Genomic DNA, 6,327 nt, shown 5'->3' with positions numbered 1-6,327 from the left:
ATACAATGAAAGTTTAGAACAATTGAGATTGAGTTTCAAAGCAGCTTTACTAATAATCATTAAACTTCTATTCTTTAATGTCTGATCTAAATGTGTCACTCTGTTAATCTGGCTCTGTAAATTTAGGGGTAATACTTTAGAATGAGGTTCATGGGTTAACAATAGCTAATGCATTAGACAAACAATCAATAATACTTTTATAGCATTTTTTTTATTATTATTAAGGGTATTCTTAATTTCAATTAAATGGTTTTGGCATTCTAAATGCAGTAAATTATCATTAATGTATTAAGAGCAAACAATTAACAAAAGTATCTATCCTAAATTAACACTAACGTTGATTCACTAGTCCTGTAAAATAAATAACATTTTATTGTAAAGTGTTACCTAGTTTTGATTTACTCACATACTGCAGTATAAATTAATTTATTTTGCAGCTTATGTGTAAATTTGCAGAACTGTTTTTATATTACTGAATCTGCATCGACCTTCGTAAAGGGTTAGTTCACCCAAAACGAATTGTTTTACTCACCCCATGGCATCCTAGGTGTATATGACTTTCTTCTTTCAGACGAATCCAGTTGGAGTTATATTAAAAATTGTTTTAATCTTTCAAGCTCTATCATTGCAGTCAGCAGGTGTTACATTGCTTCAGTCCAAAAAATGTGAAATAAAAAGTGCCCTTCCATTAAAAAAAAAATTGTCTCACATGGCTCAGTGGGGTGAACAAAGGCCTTCTGTAGCGAATTGATGCATTTTGTAAGAAAAATATCCATATTCAAAACATAATAATTACTTTAATGTAGCTTGTGTCAAAAGTTGCGCATGCGCCGGTGAGTCTCATGAAAACCAACGTTTGTTTACAGGATCAAAAGAAGCAAAGTTTTCTTACTTTAGCAAAGGAAAGCAAGTTTCCTCTTGGCTTCTATCGAAATCCTTAGACATTCTTCTTTACAAATCCTCATTTTGCACTTGTAATTAGTGACCATTGAACCTGCGTTTTCCAAAAAGCAAAGCTGACCTTATACGTAATTCCCCCAGAACTGCTTCCATTTACAACAGTGAGAGCAAGCTAGATTCAAGTGATTATTACGTTTGGAATATGGATTTTTTTCTTTCAGAAAATGCATAGATTCACTACAGGAGGCCTTTGTTTACCCCCTGGAGCGGTTGAGACACTTTTTTTATGGAAAGACGCTTTTTATTTCAGGTCTTTTGGACTGAAGCAATGCAATACCCATTGACTGCAATAATAGAGCTTGAAAGATCAAAGACAATTTTTAATATAACTCCAATTGGATTTGTCTGAAAGAAGAAAGTCATATACACCAAGGAAGCCTCAGGGGTAACTAAAACGCAGATTAATTTTTATTTGTGGGTGAACTAACCCTTATATAAAAAGCTTTATAATGATATAAAGGATGAAATGGGGTAAAAATAAATAAATAAGTCAAATAAAAAAATCAGTCCTCTGACTGAGAGGGTCAGCATTGCCATCTTTTTTACATTGCTAAGTTTCTTGCAGTTGCTTACATAATCCACACATGCAGTTAACTTAACTTCTTTGTTTACTTCATCTTGCTTAAAGAATTATTCCACCCCAAAATTAATATTTTGTCATTAATCATTTACTCCCATGTCATAGACTTGAGACATGTCACTTGAGATATTAGACATGTCGTAGAAGAATGCGCAGCTTTTTTATTCTCACAGTTGCCGCCGCCGCCATGTCGTGGAGATGCTGTGTTTCATTGTGAAAGTGAAACTACTCTGTTTGACCTTACAAAAGAGGACACAAATAGAAATCAGTGGTTAAGTTGTATTTACAACACTGTTCCAGAACAGTTCAACCCAAATATTCAGATTTTTGCAGTACATTTTACGGAGGACGGTTTCTTAAACCTAGAGAGTTGTTTCTACAAAGTGGGGTAATTCCCACTTTGCAAGGACAGTCTGGCCCTCCTCACAGTCTGTAAGTATGTTTTCATATTTAAAGAATTTGCCAATGATGATTCAAATGCGAGTTTTGAGCAGCGTAGAGTAGTGCTTGTTGTTTGTCATTTCTCTTATCACAAATGCAGACATGGTTTTATGGTTATGCGGTGCGATATGCAATGCAACACATAAAAACACAGTATAAGTCATTATAATCAGTAATTATGTCCCCACTGGATGCAACAAATGCCTCGTTTGTAATGGGTTTCATCTCGTCGTGCCGGGACACAGCATCACAGTATGGTAAGGGGCATTCGATTTCTGTCACACACTTGAGGTATTAGGCCAATCACAACGCACTGGATAGCTGGCCAATCAGCGTACATCTCGCTTTTCGGTAAAAATCATTGTGTTTCATAAAAAGCGGGGTATAGAGGAACAACAATAATGTACAGTATGTGTTTTTACCTTATAGCTCCTTTAAGAACCGGGAGGCTTGTAACTGTCCCATTGACTGCTTAGTAACGACCTTATTCAACAATTTGTCTCCTCTGTCTCTCTGCATCACCGTATGCGCTATTTTGGAGAATATCCACTGAACGCAAACTGCATACACTATTCTGTGTCAGCCACGACACAAGGATACGTTTTCTATGTGTATTTACGCTTTGATTAGAATGAAAACCATGCATCCATGCAGCGCGGCTGAGACAGAAGAGCGTACGCTGCTTGCGTCCAGCGGACATTCTCCAAAATGGTGCTAAGGTGATGTGGAGAGAAGAACAAAACAGCAAAAAAAAAATTTAAACATAAATCATAAATAAGGACTGGTAAGCGAACTAATTAAAGCTACCACTAACTCAAGAGCTAAAAAAACTTCCAATCTCCCGAGGAAGAAATAAAACACAGCAAAAGTATTCCGGGTCTGCTCACTTACCTATGATTTCTATGTACTCAGTGGTAACTAAACTCACTCACCATCCTTAAACAAAAGATAATAAGGAAAACCAAAACCAAAAATCAAACACAAAACATAGTTCCCAGGCCAAGCCACCACTGAAGAGCCACCAGCAGCTCTTAAAGAGGCCTCAGGTGTTTGTATGAGTCTCCGTCCCCATCCAATTAGCAGCTGCACTCAGGAAAGAAAGAAAAAAAGAGAAAGAGCAGGGGGCTTGTAACACCCCCACCAATAAAACATTAAATATAATTTAAATAAATGATTTTTAATGAATGGAATACTCACCATCCATAGATGAAAATGTCTCAGGATATACATTTAACCATGGTTCCTCGAGGGAACGAGACGCTGCATCAGAGGACGCTTTGGGAACACTCTTCAGCATGACCTGCTCTGAACCACGTGTGTAATCAGTCCAATTGGTGGGTGAGACATCACAGGCGGGTTGACGTAGTGACCAGGAAGCTTAAAAACACATTTGATGAAACTGGCGTCAGCTTCTAGGAGTAAAGCAAGCTCTGGCAGAGATGCCGGAAGTATGGCCCTAAGACGCAGCATCTCATTCCCTCGAGGAACCATGGTTACATGTGTAACCTGAGACGTTCCTCTTCAGGAACTCGAGCTGCATCAGAGGATGCTTTGGGAACGAATATGCCCACGCCGCCAGACTTTCAAATCTCCACCTAGTGTGGAAGCCTGCACAGCTAGGGTGAGAGAACAAAAGAGCCAGGAGTGGCTTGCATATCCAGATTAGATCCTGACAAAGGTTAAGGGCGTGGACCATCCAGCAGTGTCACAGATGTCCTGCATCGAGACACCTGTCAAGAAGGCCTTGGAGGCCGCCACACTTCTAGAATAATTAGCCTTGACCCCTAGAGGTTGAGGGAGATCAGAGGACTCATAAGTGATAGAAAGGGCATCTACTATCCACTGACTGAGGGTCTGTTTTGTAGCTGAAAGACCTCTCTTAGGGGGACCATAGCAAACAAGCAGTTGGTCCGCCCTTCTGCATAGGGCAGCTCTGTGGACGTATGCGTCCAGTGTTAAGCTTCTGCTGGTCTGGCTCCCTGAAGGGAGGAAGGGAGGTGGACTGAAGGCCTGGAGTACAACAGGCAGTAGTGTAGAGGAGGGGACCTTAGGAACATACTCCGCTCGAGGGTACAGAAATGCTTTGGCCAGACCGGGCGCAAAGTCGAGACAAGCGATTAGTCTACAGAAGAGACGGACAGCTGCGAGTGCGTGTTTTGTGTAATATTTGCTTATAGATCTGCTGTTCTAATTATTACTTGCTGCTAGGAAGGATATTTTGTTTTCTGCCTATTTCTCCTTTTGATTTAAGTTGGCAAAGCAATGTTGTGAACCTGCATCCTATCCCTACATCCTCTTTCTTTCTCTGTGGGTCTCTGGAATTGTCAGTCAGCTGTTAACAAAGCAGACATAAATTCAGCTTTTTCCTAAAACTCCACACTCAGCATCTTGGGCTTGACTGAGACCTGGATTTGTCCAGAAGACTCAGCAACCCTCTCAACCCTCAACCCTCTCTGCTCTCTCTCTTACAATTTCTCTTTCTCTTACAGCCCCTGTCAGGTTGGCCGGGGTGTGGGAAATACATTTGTATTGGAAATACTCATCCCACTCTCCCCTATGCAATTATAACTCATTTGAATCTCATGTGATTATTGTAACAGCTCCCATAAAACTCCAGGTTGGGGTAATTTACCGCCTTCCTGGGCAAATTCTAGGCACTTTATGCTCTACGTTAACCTCTTGTCTAGACAATATTTGTCCTCTCTCCTCCAGGCCAGCATGGGCTGACCCTTCTAACCCCTGGTTATCCGATGTTCTTTGTGAGCACCAGACCAAACTCAGGGCAGCAGAGAGAAAATGGTGCAATTCAAAAGACCTTTCAGACCTGAGGATTTATCAGTCTTTACTTTCATCTTTCTCTGCTGAAGTCCATACTGCAAAATCTTCATATTTCCACAACAAGATCAACAGCACTCCAAGTCAAGTCAAGTCAAGTCACCTTTATTTATATAGCGCTTTAAACAAAAAAGATTGCGTCAAAGCAACTGAACAATATTAATTAGGAAAACAGTGTGTCAATAATACAAAATGACAGTTAAAGGCAGTTCATCATTGAATTCAGTGATGTCATCACGCAGCTCAGTTCAGTTTAAATAGTATTTGTGCAATAATTTGCAATCAAGTCAACAATATCGCTGTAAATGAAGTGCCCCCAACTAAGCAAGCCAGAGGCAACAGCGGCAAGGAACCAAAACTCCATCGGTGACAGAATGGAGAAAAACCTTGGGAGAAACCAGGCTTAGTCGGGGGGCCAGTTCTCCTCTGACCAGACGAAACCAGCAGTTCAATTCCAGGCTGCAGCAAAGTCAGACACACGTAATCTCTTTAAAACATTCAATTCTCTTCTCTGTCCCCCTCCACCTCCTCCCACCACTTCTATAACAGCTGATGATAAAACTCCCATCTTCTCCTACTTTCCCCTTACTGAGGCAGAAATATCAAAACTTCTCCTCTACAGTCATCCTACAACATGCCCTCTAGACCCAATCCCCTCACACCTCCTCCAAGCAATCTCTCCTAGACTTTTACCAGCACTCACACACATAATTCAAGCAGGCTCAGGTAACCCCACTGCTCAAAAAACCTACATTAAACACTTCTCTTACAAATAGCTACAGACCTGTCTCTCTCCTTCCATTCATAGCGAAAACCCTCAAAAGAGTTGTTTTCAACTAGATATTATAGTTTCTTCACTAAACAACAAACTGGATGCTAACTAGTCAGGTTTCAGGAGTGACCATTCCATGGAGACTGCGGTACTGTCAGTCATGGAAGCCCTGTGGATTGCAAAAGCTGATTCAAAATCATCAGTTCTTATTCTCCTAGATCTATCTGCTGCTTTTGACACTGTCAATCATCAGATCCTTCTGTCTGCCCTCTCATCACTGGGCATCACAGGGATACAACTTCACTGGTATCTTACTGATAGGTCTTTCAGGGTGGCTTGGGGAGGGGAGGTATCCAAAGCACATCAACATCAACACTGGGCTTCCTCAGGGATCAGTTTTTGGACTCCTCCTCTTCTCCATATACATGACATCACTGGGTCCCATCATACAGGCACATGGATTCTCCTACCATTGCTATGCTGATGACACACAGCTTAATCTTTCATTTCAACCAGACGATCCAACGTTAGCTGCCTGGCAGATATCTCGGCATGGATGAAAGAATGTCACTTACAGCTCAACCTGGCTGTGGTGGGGGAGGCGTGGTTCAGAGAGGTCTGCGACGGGAGAGAGAGCAGGGAGACGAGTGGCGGTAAGTAGTTCAAGTGCCAAAATACTAACACCTGGGTCTTGTTGCAGTAATTGGCATGGGGAGACGGTATATAAGCCAGTCAGAAT

The sequence above is a fragment of the Cyprinus carpio genome, chromosome B3 (assembly GCF_018340385.1).
Source record: "Cyprinus carpio isolate SPL01 chromosome B3, ASM1834038v1, whole genome shotgun sequence".
Classification (NCBI taxonomy): Eukaryota; Metazoa; Chordata; class Actinopteri; order Cypriniformes; family Cyprinidae; genus Cyprinus; species Cyprinus carpio.
The sequence above is the reverse complement of the archived record's forward strand: the minus strand, read 5'-3'. Positions refer to the sequence as shown.